General features: G+C 31.8%; 1 protein-coding gene across 2 annotated transcripts in view; it reads right to left on the bottom strand.

Annotated features, from left to right (window-relative positions):
- Positions 1-24246, bottom strand: part of LOC127715629 (probable phospholipid-transporting ATPase IA) — a 76211-nt gene that overhangs the window by 51281 nt on the left and 684 nt on the right. The window lies entirely within an intron of this gene.

Raw genomic sequence — 24246 nt, 5'->3', positions numbered from 1 at the left:
TGTTGAAATCAAACAAAGTTTAAATACTGGACCCTATCTTGGACCAACTTGAAAACTGGGCCCATAATCAAAAATCTAAACACATGTTTAGATTCAGCATATCAAAGAACCCCAAGAATTCAATTTTTGTTAAAATCAAACTAAATTTAATTTTGGACCCTTTGGACCTTAATGTAGACCAATTTAAAAAACAGGACCCAAAATTAAAAATCTAAATACACGGTTAGATTTGGAATATTAAAGAACCCCAATAATTCAATTTTAGATGAAATCAAACAAAGTTTAATTTTGGACCCTTTTGACCTCAATATGAACCAATTTGATAACGGGGTCCACAAATAAAAAATCTAAATACATGGTTAGATTCAGCATATCAAAGAACCCCATATATTCAATTTTTGTTGAAATCAAACAAAGTTTAATTTTGGACCCCAATTTGGACCAACTTGAAAACTGGGCCAAAAATCAAAAATCTAAATACATGTTTAGATTCTGCATATCAAAGAACCTTATGTATTCAATTTTTGCTAAAATCAAACAAAGTTTAATTTTGGACCCTTTGGACCTTAATGTAGACCAATTTGAAAACTGGACCCAAAATTAAAAATCTAAATACACTGTTAGATTTGGCATAACAAATAAATAAATGTGATCAAAGATTTTACAAATCTAATGCGCCATACTGTGCAATTAAAGAATACTTCTTGAAATTTTTCAATATTTGAAATTTGAAAAAAAAATAACATTTGAAGAATAATTCTTTTTAATTTCTGAAATCTGAAATGAGAAAAAAATTGGCCCCCCACAATTTCTTTTTATCCCCCCCCCCTTTTTCCCCCAAAAAAATTCTTTCCCTCAAGATATGGTCATAATCTCAATTCAAATTTCCAATGGAGTTGGCAACCATAATTACCCATTTAAATTTACCATAGTGCTAACTTAATCTATTTTATAATAGAATTAATAAAAATATAGTGTCAAATCTTTCATATGGATTTTTTTGTAAAAAAAAAAGATGCAACATTTGCAGATATTTTTACTGGTCTTCCTTTATAAATATGCATTTCTTTAAACATAATTTAAAAGCAGTGTAAGGGAAGTAACCAAAACGTTGTATTTGGATTACCTCCCTTACACTGTTTTAGATTATCTTTATTGTTCATTAACCATTACTTTATACATAATTTAAAAGCAGTGTAAGGGAGATAATTTCAATGATGTATTTGATTTATCTCCCTTACACTGCTTTAAATTATGTTTTGTACTAAAGTATTTGTCCATTAACCAGGACAACCTTGTTTTTCCCCCTTTTTTGCCCCTAATTCCTAAACGGTTTGAGCCATAACCCCCCAAAGCAAATCCTAACCATCCCTTTGTGGTATGGAAACTTGTAGTATAATTTCAGAGAGATCCATACACCGTTCCACAGTTATTGTCTGGAAACTAGAAAATGCTCATTTTTGGCCCCTTTTTGGCCCCTAATTCCTTAACTGTTGGTACCATAACCCCCAAAATCAATCCCAACCTTCCTTTTGTGGTATTTAACCTTATGGTCAAATTTCAAAAAGATCCATTCACTTAAACTAAAGTTAGAGTGCGAAAACCAATGTGTCTTCGGACGACGACGCCGGATTTGTTTGCGGTCGTATAAAAATGGAACGGGGTTAAACATGTTTTGTGAGATCTAACCCTCCCATATATTTTGGATACCATTTTTTTTGGGGGGGGATGAGCAAACAGTTGCTGTTTTTCAAGAAACCATGATTGTACTTTTTTATCATTTGGTTGTTTTTTCTTCTTTTTTTTTGAGAAGATTTATCTATTCAATGGATGGATTATCTTCCAATACAATACATGTTCAGGATAAGATGTGTCTATTCAATGGATGGTTTATCTTCCAATACAATACATGTTCAGGATAAGATGTATCTATTCAATGGATGGATTATCTTCCAATACAATACATGTTCAGGATAAGATGTGTCTATTCAATGGATGGTTTATCTTCCAATACAATACATGTTCAGGTTAAGATGTATCTATTCAATGGATGGATTATCTTCCAATACAATACATGTTCAGGATAAGATGTGTCTATTCAATGGATAGTTTATCTTCCAATACAATACATGTTCAGGATAAGATGTATCTATTCAATGGATGGATTATGTAGTAGAGAATTGATACGAAGTAGTGGATTCGTAAACGATAATCAACGAGCGACTTTAGTCGCAAGTTGATTATTGTTTCCGAATCCACTGCTTCTTATCAATTCTCTAGCTTAACCCATTTCTAGTAAAACGACTGTCTGTTTTACGTTTTGACAATGAATCAACGATATTTCATAAAAATAGTTTCGTATTTTGACTTTTTTATTCTATAATAGCTGGAAATGATTATATCCACACGGTTCGCATCTATATTTAGACATTTGACAAGTTAACATAAGTTGAAGATAACTTAAATGGGGTGTTAGCTGCCCTTTTTAACACCAGATTTATATATACTATTTAGCAACATTATTTGGTATATTGAAGACTAAACACCGTTAAGCCATTATTAATCAAATAAGTATTATTAGCGTAGATGACATTAATCTGCCATTTCATAATGCTCAAATACATGTTGCTTTCCTATAGTATTAAGATTATGTGCATACGATTTGAATTGAACAATTATATTCAAATTTTGTTTAAACTGTTTCCGTTTCATTAAGTTAAGATTATTTTAACGTTATTACACTTGGCATAAAGCGTTAACCGGTCAATAAACTAGTTTTATCTGTGGTACGCATTCTGAATACCCATCATAATTGCTCTTGCTACGGATGTACAATGAATAATTATGTTGATTTCATAAACTTGCCATCAAGCTGTCCATAGCCGTGATCGTCTAGTCGTTAATTACGAATGTCATAACGGTGATATTAACAGTGCAAAGTTCGAACCTTGTACCCGGAATGAAATTTTTCATTGTAATTTTTTTCTGGACCAAAATATTGTTTTAATCCTAGAACATGTAGAAGTATTATATATTTCATATTCAAATGATGGCGATGATTTTGTTTCTGTTTTTACTGTCAAAGAAGTACTTTTAACCCATTTCTTTAAAAAACAAAATAACACTCAAAATAAAGCAAATTCAATAAACATGAACAAACCAAGATATATATATTTCATTAGATTACAAAGGCGATCAATGAGACAGAAATACAGTTAAATGACATGTATTGACAATTAAGCGCTTTAAGAGTACTATTCATATTACGATTGATGTCAGCCATCGTGGTCTAGTGGTATCATGCATAGACTGAAGACTCTATTGGTTATGAAGAAAATACGCGCGGGTTCGAATCCTACACATGTCATGTCGTTTTTGAGAGGATAAAAGATCGTAAGTTAACAGTTTAAAGTTATAATATAAGTTCTCTTAAGTTAATACTATGGTCAGTGGATTCTTCAAAAATAATCTACAGTAAGAACAATAGACTGACGTCAGAGAAATGGGTTAACTTCCAATACAATACATGTTCAGGATAAGATGTATCTATTCAATGGATGGATTATCTTCCAATACAATACATGTTCAGGATAAGAACTTACTATGTCTATTTTGGCTAACTTACAATGTTGTCTTCCACATCCTGTCACATTAATATTGATCATACATCTTCTTTTACTCATAGTATGATATGACAATGAATTCTGATTTATATTACACCAAAATGTGTTTCTATATTTAGTCTTTACTCACATGGAAGGGACTCATTTCACAAAAAATCTTGCGAGAAAAAATAGTTGTAAGTCAGGACCATTTCAGTATAGCATACTATCAATTTTTGTAGTAAGATTTTTTGTGAAAAGAGCCTCTGGTACAAACAAGTAAGTAAGCCAAAAACTCTTGTCACGCTATAACTTTGACTAATTAATGATTAATTTGCTAGTCCTCAATGAAACATAAGTCAATAAGCAGACAAGTGATCTGTGTTTAAATGTAGTCAATGACGACTCATAAAAAAATCCTCTAAGGCATCTATTTTTACAATATTTTAACATATCCACCCTTCAATTTGGAAGCCAACTTATTATAATCAAAGGAACAATTTTATAAATTTTAATCCAATCATGCTATAAAGTTAACTGAAAAAGCAATACATGATACATGAAGGTATATTTTTCTTTGCATATTTTGAGAATGAATATAAACCAGAGGCTTTAAAGAGTCTAAAGTTGTTGCTAACCTGCACCTTCAACAATGGATAATTTTTAGTAAAAATCATTGTCATTAAAGGACAATGACTTCAATAAGGAATGACTTTAAATCAAAATACCATGAAAAATCTCTTAAGTATTGTATGTTCTTAATTTTATCAATAGAACTTAGAAGATCAAGTAAAATCAGAAATTTTGCTCCAATTTTGACTTGCATGTCAATCAAAGGAAAGCTACAGATAATCTTTTTTACAGTCATTAAATTTTTATATAAAAAAAAAGTCAGACAGCATGTATTAAATGAATCATGCATTGATTGCATTTTTTAAAAATTTAAATTTTATTTACCTCAAAAAGGAAATCCGAGCATCTGTTCTAAAACATGAGATTTGAAAAGTACAGTTGAATTTCAAGGTATGACACTAAATTAACCTACAAACTTAAACTAGAGGTTATGTTTTTTTCTCTTATTCTATGATAGGCAAGTATTTCAGGAAATATTTTATAGTAAAATTTATTTCCTGTCTTCATGAGAACTATCAGAACAAAGTCTATAACAATATATATGCATAATAATGTTTTCCTGTTTGAAAACTTTCTCACATGGTATAGCAATAATGCAATAGCATTACTCAAATACTGTGGATTCATATACAGTCTGATTAAAATCAAACCTCTCAGCGCTCCCGTTTTCTGATATGTCGCGTGGGAGCGCCATTATAAATAAACGATAGCAAAAAGTAAAATCACAAAAATACAGAACTCTGAGGAAAATTCAAAACGGAAAGTCCCTAATCAAATGGCAAAATCAAATGATAAAACACATCAAACGAATGGACAACAACTGTCATATTCCTGACTTGGTACAGGCATTTTCAAATGTAGAAAATGGTGGATTGAACCTGGTTTTATAGCGCTAAACCTCTCACTTGTACGACAGTCGCATCAAATTTCATTATATTGACATTGATGTGTGAACAAAATGTCACAAATAGGGGTACAACAACAACCCAAACCCCAACAAAAACTTGGCGTGATTTCAGGTGCCCCGGAAGGGTAAGCATATCCCGCTCCACATTTGGCATCCGTCATGTTGCTCATGTTAATACAAAGCCGGTAAATAGTCTAATTCGGTAGGTCACATTAGTGAAAAAGGAACTGGATTGTAGTTACGATATAAGGAACATATCCGATATCATCTGTATAATGTATATTCCATAACGGTCAACCAACTCGTGAAGGCAGCCGTAAAATTTACGAAGTGATGATTTCAACTTCACTATTTGGAACTCTTGGTTTAAAAATGAGAAGGTCACAATTGGAAAGCTGAAATCATCTCTTTTGTCGTAAAGTTTTGTTTTCAACCAACCCTCATAGTCAATTTCGAGATATAAGTCTTAATCAAATGGCAAAATCAAAAGTTCAAGCACATCAAACGAATGGATAACAACTGTCAACAAGTGAGAGGTTTGATTTTAATCAGACTGATTCATATACTTTGTTGGATACCAATTTTTATTGGATTGAAGAAAAAATGCATTTTCGTGGATATTTGATTTTGCCAAAGTCTGCATACAAGCATTTGTAATTCCTTGAACATATAAATTCATGGTTTACCTATACCCACGAAATCCATGAAAATTGGTATCTCTCCAATAATAATAAATCCACAGTACACTAAAATTGGTCACATTTCTTTACATTAAGGATGTACGTAGGTGAGGTTTAGGAATTTTTGTTCAATGTTCGGACTCCTTGGTTTTTTTTCCTACAATACATGGTAAAATATTTTGCCCCAGAACACCCATTTTCCTTTTCATACAAGACTTCAATAGCTCAAAAAAGATCATTTACCAAAATTCAAGCAGATTCAAGATATCCTTTTCGATTTGAGACCCAAATAATACCAATGCAAATACAAGATAAAAGTCCGAGTCAGCCTTTTCCCACCATTTTTAAAAATCTAAATATCTTGAAAAGGAGCTCCATAACCTATCGATATTTTTAGCATATTTTGTTCCTTAGCTAACGCTCTTCTGACTTATAGTATCAATTTTAAATTCTAATTTTTTTTTAATTTCACCTAAGTACATCCTTAACTAACACCTTCTAACAGTTTTGACTGTTGAATGCTTTATAATGAGTTGATAAATCTAGCTTGGTTGTAACTTACTGAATTATGATAAATAATCTAAAGGACTTTAATACCAATTTTTTTTAATCCTGCAAAATACTGATAATCTGCTTATATCTGACAATATAAAATACGTTTTGTGCTTATATATTTCAAGAGATACATAAGAGCCAATGCAAATCATCACAGATCAAGGAAGGACAGACAATATCACAACCAAAAGTCCACAAAACATAGAATCAAAGATGGTGGAACAAGAAAAACCAAATTAAAATCTAGATAAACTATAGGTTAAAATTATTCATAACTCAATGCATAATACAATGAGATTTAATTGTCAATGAAACAACTATTGACAAGATACCAAAGAACCAGGCATATGTAAGCATACTGCCTTCAAATATGAATATTTGCCTTCTAATTCTAAGTCATTAAAATTAACAGTAGATCTACTCCACATAAAATCTCCAGTTTTTCCTGGTAAAATATACCATGCGGTGTTGTCACAAACTATTGTATCCTATAAGTAAAACAGGTTACCATTCTAAAGCTTGTGCTACCTTTTATATGGTGAAAAAATACATGGCTACATCTATTGACTGATTGTTTGATTGTTGATGTTAAACACTACTTTCAGTACTATTGGTTATATTGTGTCAGCCAGTTTTCATTAATAGAGGAAGACAGAGCTCCTGGAGAGAGCCACCAACCTTCAGCAGGAAAACTTGACAATTAGGATTGGTGTCTAACGCACATGCCACTTGCGGGGTACTAACTCACAAACTCAGTGTTAACAGTCTAGTGGTACAATACACCTTATTGCTATTTGGAAATCTGTGCCGCTTGACATGAGAATCTGCGCCGCTTGAACTATTGACGTCATACAACAATCACTTTTCCATTGTTGCGTCAGATATTTCCTATTATGACATCAAAATTTTATGGGAACCTTTGTGATATCCAGTAATGGCGGACAAATAGCGATAAGGTGTATAGATGAACTACTTAAACCATTCAGAAACCTACCCCACATGTCTCTATATATATTAAATAAATACTGTGGATTCGTTTATTTTCATGGGTTACAATTTTCACGGATTGAGGGGAAAATGTAGGTTCAAGTATATTTGACTTCATGGTTTTGCCAAAAGTCTGCAAACAAACAATTGTAAACTTTGTACTTCGTTGAACATTTAAATTCATGGTTCACCTATATCCATGAAATTGACGAAAATAGGTATCCAGCAAATGATAAGGAAATTCCGAATCCACAGTAATTATGATTATTTATTATAATTATTGTATTTAAGTGATATACTTATTCATATTTACTGTAGATATTAGAGTTGAATACAGATTTTGTAAGTTTTAAGCATTAAGACAGCAAGCCATCAATAAAATTCAAAGACAGATATTCTATGTAACTTTCATTGGTTATGCATTATACTTAAAAATACAGCATTTAATTTTACAATGATGAAATAAGCTCACAAAATTAAGCACATCACACTATATAAGAAAATTAATGCTTCGATCTTGGTTTTTGTAAGAATTTTTTGTAGCATAATAATGAGGACTCAGTATCATTATGCAGGATATTCAGCCTGTAATCATTTGTATTCCATGTATAACACAGATACACTATTAACACCATATGCTAACAAAATTATTGATTTTCCCCAATCATATAATAAAACACTATAATCAAGTTGTCATGTATTTCTAATAACTTTCAATATTGTCATTTTTTTATAGCTAAAAAGCATGCAATGACAATAGCAGGAAAATAATGAAAACTGTCGTGTATCAAGATATTGATTTGATCATTGAATGTTTACCTTCGACAATTTCATCTGACCATTGATGCCTATGACTAATGAGTATAAAGACACTTACGTCCCTGCATTAAACTCTGTAGGTGTATATCTGGAGCAGTTATTGTCGGCATTGTCAGCTAATATCACAGACGAGACATAAAAATTAAACAAAGCCTACATATTCCCATACAGAACTATTTGCCCTTATTCATTCTCTCCAAGTATAGAATTTGTTAATTCCATTGAGAATTGTCATCAATAAATGCTCCAATAATCTGCTAGATAAACTGGTAGATTTCACATGTAAAGCCACTGAGTTTTCAATGAATCTGTTTTTATCTTTGTTTCTAATTATATCGCCATTGTTGGATAGAATGAAAAGGTCTTCATCAATATTCCGCAGAGATGTATTTTTTAAGGTGACAAATAATGGATTTTCTAATCATAATAGAATTTGTTTTCCAAATAAGTACCTTGAAGGTAGAATACGTTCTTGAAAAATCCCCAAGAGAGGTCTCTCAGTCATAAATAAATAGCTAAAAAAAGTGTTCAACAAATCTTTGGTTAATAATTAGTTTCATAGATCAAGATTTATAAGAGTTGATGATAACATAAGGCACCTGTAACAAGTCAAAATAGAACAACCCTTTACACTTTCACTTCTTTTTGTGAGTCTTCCTTTTAACCACATGGCATGGTAAGGACAATAATTAGGTAATTGTATTTATTTAAACTATTGTCCATTGTAAGTATTATAACAATTAAATTTTAATGTTGATGAATATGAACATTTATTGAAACTTAAAGGAACAGGCATCAACAATTAAATTAAAATAGAAAAATATTTAGAAAAAAGGAAGAAAAATTACTGCAGATAGTTATTGATTTCAAATATTTATTGACACATGAAGATATTTGCCTCAAGGTGTCAGATCACCAATTCACTCACTCCAATTTAGCATGTATGTAAAAGTAGCCCTTCCTTGACAAAAAGTAGTGCTTTTGATGTCATTGTTTACTTAAACTAAACAACCAATTTGCAGAAATGAAACTGTTGATGAAAGAGAAATATATTTAGACCATTTTAAGCCAAAATTTACTTGTCCATGATTTTGCATTGAAAATTGAGGATTAATGCGCTCCATATAAAAATAACAAGATGTGGTATGATTGCCAATGAGACAACTCTCCACAAGATTGATTTGATTTTTGATTTTTGGTGTTTTAACGCCACTTTTAAGCACCGCTTTTGGGCTATTTTGTAGCGGCCAGTTTTTATTGGTGGAGGAAGCCGGAGTGCCCGGAGAAAACCACAGACCTTCGATAGGAAAACTGACAATCCTAGTCAATTAATTAGAGTCGGGTGCACCGGCACGAGCGGGGTTCAAACTCACAACCTCAGTGTTGACTGGCTAGTGATTACAGTAGTAACTACTTAGACCACTCGGCCACCGAGACCCCCACTCTCCACAAGAGACCAAATGACAAAGACATTAACAACTATAGATCACTGTACGGCTTTCAACAATGAGTAAAACCCATACCGCATAGTTAACTATAAAAGGCCCCTAAATGACAAATGTAGTATACATATTGAAGATTTTCAGAAAAACCAGGGGTTATTTTTAGTAGTAGTTACCTTCAGAACGTTGGTATTTTACTACAAGACTTTAAACCTGGGTTGAAAATTGGAATGTAGAAACGTGATACATGTACAGTTCATGATATACCTGGTATCTATGAAGTTAAACTTAAGGTAAAATATTTAGAAAGCTGTGAAAATTGAAAAATTTGGTTGAATAGACAGGGATTTTGAATTGGTGTCTGACACCCATCAATAGCTAACACTCAAACTTGTGAGTATACTACAAGTATTTTTAGAAGACATGTATAACTGAAATGTGTTACTTTACTTATTTTCACTTTTTAAGAAATGTAAATATGAAGCAGCATTAATTGCAGAATGTGTCAAACTCAAAAAAGCATCACTTGTTTATATAGTAAAAATGGGTCCATTAAAAAATCAGGTCTCACATTTTATACATAAATATTAGTTTGGGAATGTTAAATTAAGATCCAGGTTTATAAGTGATAAAACTGTCATATTTCATAGGAAAAATATTTTGTTAAGACACATGAGGGTCTTGATGGAGTTTACAGAATAGAGAATAACGGACAAAAAGTGCAGAATAAAGGACCAAAAAAATTACAGAATAGAGAAAAATAGGCCAAACAAAAAAAAGAATAGAGAATAATGGGCAAAATAAAAAAAAAGAATAAAGAAAAGTGGTCTAAAAAAATAAAGAATACGGAAATGAAGAACTCCCATCCAAACACTCACACGTCTTCGGAAGAAAACAATTTCATTAAATTTAGTAGTGACAAATAAATATGCTAGAGAAATAGATGGTGGTTCTCCATCAAATTTTGCTTCTATGAGTGACCTTCAGGGGTTCAAAATTGATGTGGGTCCAAGGTCTATGGTCTGTCTTTTCTCAGAGAAAACCTTTAATTTTTGAATTAAAAAAGTCTGGGACCTCTCATTATTTACATTGACGCTTTATACACAACCTATGCATTTTTAAGGAGGACCTCTCACTTGAAAATTCAAAAGCTCCTGGACCTTTCATTCTTTAAAGCAAATTCGAACCTCCGACATAACTTAATCTTTTGGTCACATTTATTGTTCATAGTTTAGGAATTCCATTATTCTATGTAAGAGTATGAATACATATGTCAATTAACATCTAGATAGTTATTACATTGGAAGAACCAATTAAACTAATCAATAGTCATTTGTTATTCAATAAATAGCCAATATCATGATCAGTCCTGTTTTTGTCTGTTAATTGCAAGAATTTCTGCCAGATTGAAATTACTTGAATAACATGATACTGCTTAAAAATAGTGGAAGGTACCTTTTATAGATAAACTCTTTGAACCATGGCCATGTAGCAGGGTTTATTTGTTAGGACAATCAAATTCGTCAGGCACATTGAGTTATACATCTACATATACTATTCTTTATCAAAAAGTTTTCTGTTCAATATTTAGCTCAGATAACAAATCATTTGACATATAAAATTTGGACATGTTATAAGGAACAAGGAGGTTGTATGAGTCACTAAAAACAGGCTCGTTTTGAATTCCTTGTTTTCACTTTTGTCATTCAAATGAGTTTTAATACCCATGGTTAAACAACGAAGTAACAATTTCAGATTTTTAGTCATTAACTCAAGTTTGCCTCAATGAAAATATTTTAATCTATTCAAAGTCACTTATGCATAAAATGTAACGTTTGCTATGCCTTCATTACAATGATTACCCAGGATTCATCAAATAATGAAACCACCTTATGTGCAGGAGATTGTGGGTTCAATCCACAGCTTGGTCAAACCAATGACAAACAGGGATTTTTTGTATTACGGTAGATCTTTGATTGTCTTTGTTTAATTTATGTACATCTGGTCTGGATGGTACAATTAGGTGCTTGGCATAATGAATAGAAGATAATATGTTAACTTCTAGATATTTTGGATTATGGTGTTGCTGTCTCATTGAAAAGTTTACTCCACATCTCCTTTTATTCATGCCTATGAACATTGTTCTACTATAATTTAAAGTGTATCACAATTTTGTTTATCTGCTATTATCTGAATCTTATCCTAGTCACTCATGCATTAAAAGTAGGCCAAGGTGAACTAATTTTTGCACAGATATATATTCATAAATATTCACTATGACAGTGTTCTAAAGACTAAATATAATTATTTAAAACAAGGAATTATTTGAATCTGGAATAATTTTGAATTCTGGAAAATTGATAAGAAATGTATGATGAAAACTAACCCAACTAAACAGGGTTAGCCATGCATGCATGCTTGTCTAAGGTAAATTTTACTTTCACTTATATTTCATTATGAACTAACTAACCCCCTTAGCCATGCATGCATGGCTAAACCCTCCTAAATTAATTTAGTTTTCATCATACATTTCTTATCAATTTTCCAGAATTCAAAATTATTCCAGATTCAAATAATTCCTTGTTTTAGTCATTTTACAAAATACTAGACCCTCCCTTTTCCCCTCTGTCAGGTGTCCTCTCAGAAATATAAAAGTAGGTGAAATGCTGAGGATATTTTGGGTTGAAGAGGTATATACCACTGCAAATATCAACAAAAATCAATCAATAAAAAACACAGGTTCAATATTTCCATTAATTATTGGTACAATTGTTTTCTGATCAAATACTCTGACATCCTCCATTTTTACAACTTTGTATACAATTTCATTTGCCAATATCTTTATAGTATTTACTTATTATCACACAATGGAAAGTAATTAGTTTCAGTGATGTTTATACACAGGTGATAACCTGATGACAGGTTGATATTTTTATCTGATTTGTAGCAAATTTACCTAGCAATTGCCTAACATTTCCAATAACACCAATCAATACATGAATGAGAAGAAATTCTTCCTTATGATGTCATAGATACATGTATAAGCAGTCTGTGGAATGCTCACAGCATCATTAATGCACGTACATATCCCTCGGGTATACATTAGTTATAGTAACATTGAATAAAATTGTTTTAATCTAAATTCAACTGCTTTTGCCTCATGGGACATGTATTCAAATGCAAGCCTGTATTACTGCTATAATTAATACACTGAATGTGAATAGAAAAGCAACACATGCATATATATGTATTCATTAATAATTCAAACCAACAAAACTTCATTGGAAAAGCACCAATTGTTGAATGATTTTGCAGACTTCTTTGGATATGCATAGATAGCATTTATGGCAATTAATTTTTGGAGCATTTCGATACAAAGATTTTAAGGTTTCAAGTTTCAATTGAAATTTTTTTTAAGGAATCTGTAACCACAATGAACCTCTCTACCAAAGGTTATCAAAAAAGTAATGCAGTTTATTATCATTTACACTTGGTCCAGCATGTCCAGTGTGATTGCATTTGGATGAATATCTTGAGCGTTGACCCTATGAGACTATCAAATTGTTAAAGCATTTTAAAAAGTTGATTTCAGTTATGCAAAAATGTTTGAGTATTAAACCTGTAGCATAACATTTACAGTATACTTTCAAAGAACTTTTTAGTAATTACATGTATCTAATTGGATTCAAAAAGGGACCACATGGGCATGAAACATGACATGGTATATATCTATAGGTTCTCAGTATATTTGATACTTTGAAACACATTCCGTATAATAGTAGTTAATATTTTCCTGAATGCTGCTGGTCTAATTAGTATCTAGTCAATACTGTATAAATGCAACGATATACCTAATGATTATGAGTTATTTCTGTATAACAGCTTATAAACTATAATGTTTATTTTGTCTGATATATTTTTAGTAAATTATCATCAATTTTCCCCTTGAATCATTTTGTTTTTCTGTGAGTAAGATATAAAAACAGACAGATATGTTACATTCATCAACAAAAGCATAATAAAGCTGTGCTCAATCCTTAAATGTGACATTTTTACATGTAATTACCATTTAGTATCATATCCCTAGTCAATAAAATTATAATCTTGACCAAAGGTCTTTAAGTCACTGAGATCACTAATATTGATTGATTGTTTGGTGTGTAATGCCACTTTCAGCACTATTGGCTATTTCGTGGCGGCCAGTGTTTATTGGTGGAGAAAGTTAGAGTGTCCAGAGAAAACCATCACCTTTCAACAGGAAAACTGACAATCATTGTCAACTAAGTTAGGACTTAAAGGCACCTGTTACGAGAGGGGTTTAATCTTATGACCTCAGTGTTGACAGGCTTTTGATAACTGCAGATGAACTCCTTAGACCACTTGGCCACAAAGGCCCTAACAAATATAGGACATATAATCATTCATGTTTCAAGGATTTTATTTCAAGCTTTCATATAATTTCTTTCTTGAAAATATTCATAAAAATAATTTAGGAATATCACTTATAATATCATCCCTTAACTTATTAGTTGTAGCTCATAAAATTTAAAACTAGAAAAATATTTTCTTAAACTTCCATACTCTTGTAAATAGTATATATTGTATATTTGTATTTGGTGTCCACCATGTACTGTTTATAATTACTATTTGGTGGATTAAAGGACAAATGCACAGACCAGAAAACATAACGCCCCTTTTATCATAGGGGGTATAAAAATGAAAAGCAATATGCCTATCATGAATAGTGCCAAAAATCACAACAGTAGAAACAAATAAATGTGGATAGTGTCCACATGTGGACACAGATGATGCCCCTGCTTGCATATCATATAGTTAAAAAGGGACATAACTGAAGAACGGTAAAAGTGACGCTACCCAAATTTGAACTTGATCTGGGTTTTGTGGTAATAAGCATTGTGTGTAAGTCTCATGACATTTGGTTGAGGCTAACTTAAGTAGAGAACAGAAACTAAAAATTCAGCAATTTTTTTATTTGTAAACACGCATAACTCTAGAACGGTTGTGTATAAGTTTTATAACATTTGGTTGAGACAAACTAAAGTTGGAGAACGGAAACGAAAAATTCTGCAATTTTTATGTTTATAAAGGGACATAACTCAAGAATGGTAAAAGTGTTGCCACCAAATTTCGTACATAATCTGTATTATGTAGTAATAAGCATTGTGTATAAGTTTCTTAACATTTGGTTGAGGAAACTAAAGTTAGAAAACGGAAACAAAAAAATTGTTCTTGATCTTAGTTTTGTGGTAATGAATATTGTGTATAGGTTTCATAATGTTTGGTTGGAGCAAACTTAAGTTGCAGAATGGAAACTAAAAATTTTGCAATCTTTCAATTTATAAAGGGGCATAATTCAATAATGATTAAAGTGACACTACCCAAATTCAACTTGATCTGTGTTTTATCAGTGGAAGTCAAAATTAAACATTGCATTGTATAAAGCATTGATTGTAGTTGATTCAACTATAAACATGGACAAAGGAAGATAACTCCAATTTAAAAATTACTTGATATTTAGAAGAAAATAAAAATTTTGCAATTTTTCCATTTCTAAACGGGCTTAACTTTAGAATGGTTAAAGTGACGCCACCAAAATTCAAACTTGATCTGTGTTTTGTGGTAATAAGCATTGTGTATAAGTTTCATAACATTTGGTTGAGGCAAACTAAGATTAGAGAATGGAAACGAAAAATTCAGCAATTTTTCCATTTGTAAAGGGGCTTAACTCTAAAACGGTAAAAGTGACGCCACCAAAATTCAAATTTGATCTGTGTTTTGTGGTAATAAGCATTGTGTATAAGTTTCATAACATTTGGTTGAGGCAAACTAATGTTAGAGAATGGAAACGAAAAATTCAGCAATTTTTCCATTTGTAAAGGGGCATAACTCTAGAACGGTAAAAGTGACGCCACCAAAATTCAAACTTGATCTGTGTTTTGTGGTAATAAGCATTGTGTATAAGTTTTATAACATTTGGTTGAGGCAAACTAAAGTTAGAGAACGGAAACGATAAATTCAGCAATTTTCCATTTGTAAAGGGGCATAACTCTAGAACGGTAAAAGTGATGCCACCAAAACTCAAACTTGATCTGTGTTTTGTGGTAATAAGCATTGTGTATAAGTTTCATAGTATTTGGTTGAGGCAAACTAAAGTTAGAGAACGGAAACCAATTTTGGGACGTACGTACGTATGTAGACGGACAAGGGTTAAACTTAATGCCCCCTCCGCTACGGTGGGGGCATAAAAATGGATCACTTTTAAATTATATATAACTGACAAGCCTATTTATCAAAGCCCATTTTCAGTCAAAAATCCCCAAAATTGCTGATTCATGTATCGCAACTACAACTTTAGCCAGTGTAAGAGTGGACTTTGATCTGATGATATCAGTATAAATTAAGTATGCATGTATATACACATTTAAATTCTATAAACCGAATAGCAATGAATGAAAATATTATCAACATAAAACATTTAATATATTCAATGAACAATTAGGGTCACTATGTTAAAATCTTGGTACATGCATTATTAAAGTGTTCAAATATATCATCAGGGGAAAGACATACTGAAACTGGTTATAACATTATATAAATAACACATAGCCGAGAGGGTGATAGATCTAGAGCAGATTATTACCTCAAGAAAACATTGTAAACAGTTTTTTTGAGGGGTACCAATCTGCTCTATCACCCTCTCAGCTATGTGTTATTTAATTTATTATATTGAATGTTCTATCACTACTGTCTTTTACTGTTTAATTTTAATTTGAAATTAATTAACTATGACGTCACGTACATAACAATGTTACAGTTATTAGAAAAACAACAGTAAATTCAATTCATTGTCCTTTAAATTATCGATTTTTTATTGGTCTGCACAAGAAGGTGACATTCAAAAAATTGTCTCCCGCTGAGCCATGGGATAGAGTAAATTATCTCCCTCGTATTAGCCAATCAAAATCTGGTATTTTATCGTGAAGTATAATAAATCATTATTGATAATTTAGAGAAAGTTGAAAACCATTTTCTCAGTGTTTTATTTTCTAAAGAAAATTTAAAAAAGGACATTGCAGAATATTACTAAAAAACAATTGAAGAATTTGTGCAACACAATCTTACAACACCTAATTGTGCCTACCTTTATGTTTACACACTGAACATAAATAATTATGATGTAACAGTTTAATGATATAATCCAGAGAATTCTGTGTTAAGATTGATGTACATAACTATTAAATCTCTGTATTATGACCATACTAAGAGCACCTGTTGTAGCATGATCAGATTTCTTCCATATCTAGTAATTACAGACAAAAATCAATAACAACAATACATTTATTCTACTTTTCTGTCAGCTAGAAAACAGGTCTTCAAATTAAGTAGGTACGGAATCTCCAACTTTTTCTTTATAAAAATAAGGAGATGTGGTATGATTGACAAAAAGACAACTATCTACCAAAGTTCAAATGAAGTGGATGTAAGCAATTATAGGCAACTGTACAGCCTTCAACAATGAGAAAATCCCATACCATATAGTCAGCTATACAAAGCCCTGACATGCAAAATATGAAACAATTCAATTGATAAAACTAACGGCCTAATTTCAAACAAAACAATTACAAAAAACAAATATGACAGACATGAACTAAAGACAACCACTGAACCACAGGCTCCTGACTTGGAACAGGCAGATAAAGAATGTGGCGAGGTTAAACATGTTTGTAGTTTAAGTTTGTATTTTAGTTATATTTCTATATCCTTCACCTGCTTCTCAGCCTAATACATGATCTCTTAGAAAATATAACCACCAAAAAATCAATGAAATATGTCTTAAAGATATTTCAATTACTAACAAAGGGTTGTGACAACCTACCATTAGTCTGAAATCTATAAGAGGGTTTTGACTAAAAATGTTAACTGGTTTCTAAGTAGATATTGACAACGACAAATCAGAAAAAAAGCATCACACAGATTAGTTTACTTCAATCAAGCATAGAAATAGAAATATGAATATGATATAATTTCATGGATGCAGAGCCACATGCAACAAAAAATATGACATGCTGTGATGATGCAAAAAAGAGATGCACAATTTTTTTTATCTTCTGTCTAAACTGTACACTAAACAGCATGTAGCTATAGGTGTTGGATGTTTTTAACATCAATCAACTAAAATCACAAGCAAAACATTAAGAAATTTTTATATAGAATTGAAAAGTAACCAATGTTTTCCATTTATGTAATTAATCATTTTATTTTTTTTTCCAGTTATAAAATAGTTATCAAAGGTACCAGGATTATAATTTAATACGCCAGACGCGCGTTTCGTCTACATAAGACTCATCAGTGATGTTCAGATCAAAATAGTTATAAAGCCAAACAAGTACAAAGTTGAAGAGCATTGAGGACCCAAAATTCCAAAAAGTTATGCCAAACATTTTAAACAGAAACTCACTTTTTCTCATTTTTTTTTTTTGTAATCAACTATTGAGAAGAGATAATAAGCTTGTACATAATAAACGTTTTTTTTTTTTGTCATCACAGCTAGTACTTGTATCTTATCAGTGCAAATGCATGGGAAAAAATAACACTAAAAAGTTGTGTCTTTTGTACAGTTCATTTGTCAAAACATGTTATTCATGTTATTGATAAATAAATTTAAAAATCTTTTGAGTGCCAAATTCAATTGAGTATCACATTTCAAGACTATGTTTCAGAGTTAAGTGTGATGTCCATTTTCACTGAACTACTACACATTTTTGTTTAGGAGCCAGCTGAAGCCTGCCTCCGATTGCAGGATTTTCTCGCTGTGTTGAAGACCCATTAGTGGCCTTCGGCTGTTTTCTGCTCCTTCGTCGGGTTGTTGTCTCTTTGACACATTCCCCATTTCCATTCTCAATTTTATTTTTAAAGTGGATTTTCTGAACAAACTTTTTCAAGCTAAAGAAAAAATTTTTTTTGCCAAAATTTGTCAGTCCCAAAAATATAGGGTTCTTATTCTTTTCTTTACAGCTTTAAGTTACCTCCCTTGCCTATCAGTTCTATTTCTGATTGATTGGTGTTTAATAAAACTTTCAGCACTATTAAGTGTTTAGAGGCGGTCAGATTCATGTCTCTACACAGTTTATAAGAATCTTCTTAGTTCCTTAGGACAAAGAACAAAAGTTGACTTTGGCATATGGAACAGTCCATCAGGTGTCTAGTAATAAGCACATAGAAACTTATAAGGATTAGTCATACTCTTTAATAATTCTAAATAGCATGGTATCTTCATAAAATGAATGAACCCATGCTACTCAGTTGTTTATTGTTACTTATACAGATCTTGTATCATGATCACTAATCCAGGACTTTAACTTCTACAAAATACAATATAACAATAACAAAGAATTCTCAAACCACTGCTAGTGCCAATTTTTCACTCGTTTGTGGCTGGTTAGGACTAGCTAGTAGCCACTTTGAACTTGTAGTGAGGTGTGAGCTTTTGCTCTGTGACATCAAGATAAAGAAAAGCAATAAAAGCACTTTTCTTTTGCTATTGGTTGTGTCAGCATTTGTAGGGTTTTGTGTCATGAATACACAATAGCCTGTCCTTTTTCAATGCAACAATCAATTAGGAATATATAACTCATGTATACGCCAATGAGTTCTGTTTTGGTACTAATACACATAAATAACTATAACATAAACATACTAGGTGATCATTGGACAAGATTGGTGGCAGCAATCAAGCCTCCCGTAAAGAGCCATTATTAGAAAAAAGAGGATTGTGTACGTAGACACCTGTCTTTTGTTGAGAATGTGTGTTTCACTCTAGATGTCTTTTGATTATTGTTGTCTTCATGTTGCTGTTTTTTTTTACATATATACGATTAAACATCTCCTTCTATTCACGTCATCAATGATATTCACTCAACCCAAGCTCAACTTGTCAACTTTTAAAAGATTTTTTTTTTATTAATTATTTGCATGTTGGATGGGGACAAAAATCATCAAACAATGGCATTTGCAGAGTGCAATATCTGGTTATATCATCTAGTGTATGATTATCTATCATCTCAGAAAACCCTTTCATAAAAATGTCATTGTCTTAGATTTTCCAGTCATAATTCTAATGATTTATTTGTTTACACTGGCAACTAAGTCAGATGCAAACTCAACTTGCTCTTCCAAATTCCAACTTTTTCTACTATTTTCTGTTATTAAATGTAAATTTTAATCAATAAATGTTCATTTAATTATATAACATGAACCATTATATGCATGCAACAAACCAAAACATGTTACAAAAAAAAAAACAGAGTGCACACAATGAAACTTCTTGTCTGCTTTCCTAATCATTATTGAATCTTATGTTGATTTGAAAGTCTTTAAGATCAAGGTTTTACTACATCTACATGCATCACATAAACTCAACATTATCAATGAATCATAAAAATGAGGTCAAGGTCAGATGAACTCTGCTAGAGGGACACAGTAATCCTTAGAATCATTCAATAAATCAAATACACATTGTACTTAACCTATTGCTTATAACCTGTATAAAATCAGAGAAAAGGACCTAGTTACAACAAGAGTGCACACGCTGAAATGTCTCGCCTTCTTTACTAATCATTGATATTATGTTGATAGTCCTAAATATAAAGCTTTATTACAACTGTCACATAAACTTAACATTAACCAAGTAAACTAAACATTGACCAATGAACCATGAAAATGAGATCAAGGTCAGATGAACCATGCTAGGCAGGCATGTACAGCTAACAATTCTTCCATACAACAAATATAGTTGACCTATTGCTTATAGTTTAAAAAAACAGACCAAAACACAAAAAATTAACACTGAGCAATGAACCTTGAAAATGAGGCCATGGTCAAATAAAACCTGCGTAACTGACAAATAGATCATAAAATATTTCCATACACCAAACATAGTTGAACTATTGCATATAGTATTAGAAAAAAAGACCAAAACTCAAAAACTTAACTTTGACCACTGAACCATGAAAATGAGGTCAAGGTCATATGACACCTGCCAGCTAGACATGTACACTTTACAATCATTCCATACACCAAATATAGTAGACCTATTGCATACAGTATAAGAAAAACAGACCAAAACACAAAAACTTAACTATAACCACTGAACCATGAAAATGAGGTCAAGGTCAGATGACACCTGCCAGTTGGACATGTACACCTTACAGTCCTTCCATACACCGAATATACTAGACCTATTGCTTATAGTATCTGAGATATGGACTTGACCACGAAAACTTAACCTTGTTCACTGATCCATGAAATGAGGTCGAGGTCAAGTGAAAACTGTCTGACGGGTATGAGGACCTTGCAACGTACGCACATACCAAATATAGTTATCCTATTACTTATAATAAGAGAGAATTTAACATTACAAAAAATCTTAACTTTTTTTTCAAGTAGTCACTGAACCATGAAAATGAGGTCAAGGACATTGGACATGTGACTGACGGAAACTTCGTAACATTAGGCATCCATATACAAAGTATGAAGCATCCAGACCTTCCACCTTATAAAATATAAAGCTTTTAAGAAGTCAGCTAACGCCGCTGCCGCCGCCGCTGGATCACTATCCCTATGTCGAGCTTTCTGCGACAAAAGTCGCAGGCTCGACAAAAACTTAACATTGACCAATCAACCAATAAAATTAGGTCAAGGTCAGATGAACTCTGCCAGAAGGACAATCTTTACCCCCAAAACCAATAACCTTTGGGACCTCATTAGGTATATTATAAGCATCTGCAATATATTATTGATAGACAATGTCTTGAATTCTGTTGTCTCCTTTACTGAAATTCACAACTTAAATATATTTAAATAATCATATTTCCAATTGTAAGAATACATATAGTCTGCCAGGTGTGAATCAAATTCTGGAAGAAAATATTCTCATTTCTCATCGCTCAATTGTTAAATTTTAGATTTAACAGACCAACAATCCTTAATTGGTGGAGAAATTACAAGCTGTAACTTTATCAAATTAGAAGGAAAATCTAGTCCAGTTCCATGTACAATGCATCATCTGCTTCTGTCATATAATGGCCAAATGGATTATATTGCAGGGCCTCCAAAAATTTATTGCCAGAAAAATCCCCATCATTTTTTTTTTCTTTGTTACCAGTTTAAAAATATGTGTGCCAAGTCCAATGTTCATCTTGAACATGTATCCCCAAAAATCCCAACATGCATCACATTTGTGTATGCCTTCATTTGACATTAAATCAAGCATGTAAGACAGTAAGACATCAAATTTGTTTTCATAAAGGATTTCTTGCACATCATTAACATTTAGTAATACCTTTCTAATTGTATTAGAGGACAAAGTCCTCATAGATATAACTGTAAGAAAATATAAATAAAAAACATCAATATACAACATGTACAACAATGTACTGGTCAATACAAAATTGTTAACTTTTTTTTTACAACAGTTGCAAATGCACATTCATGCTGTTGGTAGAAGCTGCCATGTTGTAATTGATCAAATGTACTATTAAAATAATATGGAATGTGTCCTCTTTCAAAGGTAACACCTGTCTCACAATAGAACATCAAGGTTTGAGAAGAGTTTACAGTGTAACCAGAAGTGATGCCTGTTAATCTTGAAGATACTGCAAAGTTTTTTTCCATTAAGAAATTAATCATCAGCCATGATCAGGAATATTAATTTTATATCTAACTTAATACTTCCTTTAAATTTAAGGTTAACAATTTAATTTGTGCCTAGAGGCTCAGGGTTCTTGTTAAGGTGCGTATTCTAGTCCTGGACGTGCCATTTCATGAACATGTGTGCCTGGTTGACATGTCCTGATAACACTTACTGAATCCTGTTATCATTAGAATCCAACTCCTGGTTCATAATGATGATTGCAAGTGGCCTTTACAGAATCTAAAGGGCTATGGGTAGTTTAATTGTTCGTACCCCAAAATGAAAATAACCTCACTTCAACGGTTGAATTTTCCTTGTTTAGGGGGTTTTAACCAATCACAATGTTATGGTGTACACTTTCGAGAATATTACACAGAATGCATTAGATTCTGAAATGACGAATTGACTTGATTAGCCAGTGTATGTTTGGGTCAATCAGATGATAATTTCTTTACACAACAATTAGAGTCAATCTGTAAAATTTAAATTCTTTAATTCATCAAAGGAAGCAGAAGCCATAAATAAATAAACCCGTGCAGGTGATTATCAGCACATGCTTGATTACAGGCAACATAATTTACCTATACATATATACTGGTCTCTGTTATTCATCTCAGTGTTCCAGCTTGAATCTCAGGGCAGAAGGGTGCTAGTTGTCTGAAAGGGCACTTTAGCGTTATAACCCAGATTTTAAGGGCAATGTTGGACAGTGTATAAATTACCTTGAATATTGCTAGGCTCAGCTGGAGAACATTAGTTGTATTTAAACCATATTCAGAAATTAATGTGTTCTTGATTTTGGTTCCAGTAAGAATTTTTTCCATCAAATTATCATACCATGAAGCAAAGCATATCATTTTGATGTTAATCTAAACAAACTTGTACATTTGGTATGGAAAATAATCATCAGGAATTTCAATGTTTTATAATGTATACCAAAATAAACAAGTAGTTTTGAAAGATGGAGTTATACATTCAAAATTGAATGTTGAATGTAATTTAATTATCTACATTTAAATTACTTGTTCAAACATATAGTATATATATTATTGAGAGTTATTTATTTTCATTTGAATTGTTACAAAAAATTATTTTTAAGTGCACACCAAAGTGCTCCTCAGTAAGGAGTTTTATAAATATAACAGGTGAGACAGGAGATAATCATATTTTATATTGATGCAATTATATATTGCAGAAGGTATAAACAGTTACTTTTTTCTCCATCATTGTTAAAAATAACTTTGTTGAGTGCTCCTATGTCAGGAGGATTATAAAATACAAGAAGTATTAAAAACAGGAAGTGAATCTTGTTATGTTCAAAGTACAAATTTCTTTGATTCCTCTTTAAATTTCATACTCATGGTTATGAAACAAAACATTTTTTACCAATTAAGTCAAAACTATGTATGCCTTTAAAATTGTTTAAGATTTTATTTTTTATGTTATGCCTACTGAGATAAATTTTTTCAGGTGTACATGCTGTACATAAACATTACAAATGGATAACATGTGGACATTTCATTCTGTATTAAATATCTAGTATTTGTTCAATTATCTTAAATCCACTAATTAGCAGTAAACAATCATTAACAAAGGTGATAAAACTGCCAAAGCACTAGGTATTTAACTTAATCCCATTGTCAGTTAATTAGTGTTACACAATCAGGTAACAATTTTACCGGAAACGCCGGTAGGCATGAAATTTGAAAATTTTATTTTTTTGAAAAGGCAGAGGGGTGCATTCTTTTACTTTGGAGGGCAGAAGGGCGGGGTAAGGGCACCAAGGGCGGGCCGCCCTTCTATTTAGGGCAGGCGGGAACACTGCATCTTATAGCCAAACATGGAAATTTTGAAATCAGGAAAAAAAGTAGTCAAAATAATTATGACTTCTTGCAAGGCTATTTTAATT

Source organism: Mytilus californianus, unplaced genomic scaffold (assembly GCF_021869535.1).
Source record: "Mytilus californianus isolate M0D057914Y unplaced genomic scaffold, xbMytCali1.0.p SCAF_9, whole genome shotgun sequence".
Classification (NCBI taxonomy): Eukaryota; Metazoa; Mollusca; class Bivalvia; order Mytilida; family Mytilidae; genus Mytilus; species Mytilus californianus.
Note: the sequence above shows the minus strand (reverse complement) of the source record. Positions and strands in the feature narration are given on the sequence as shown.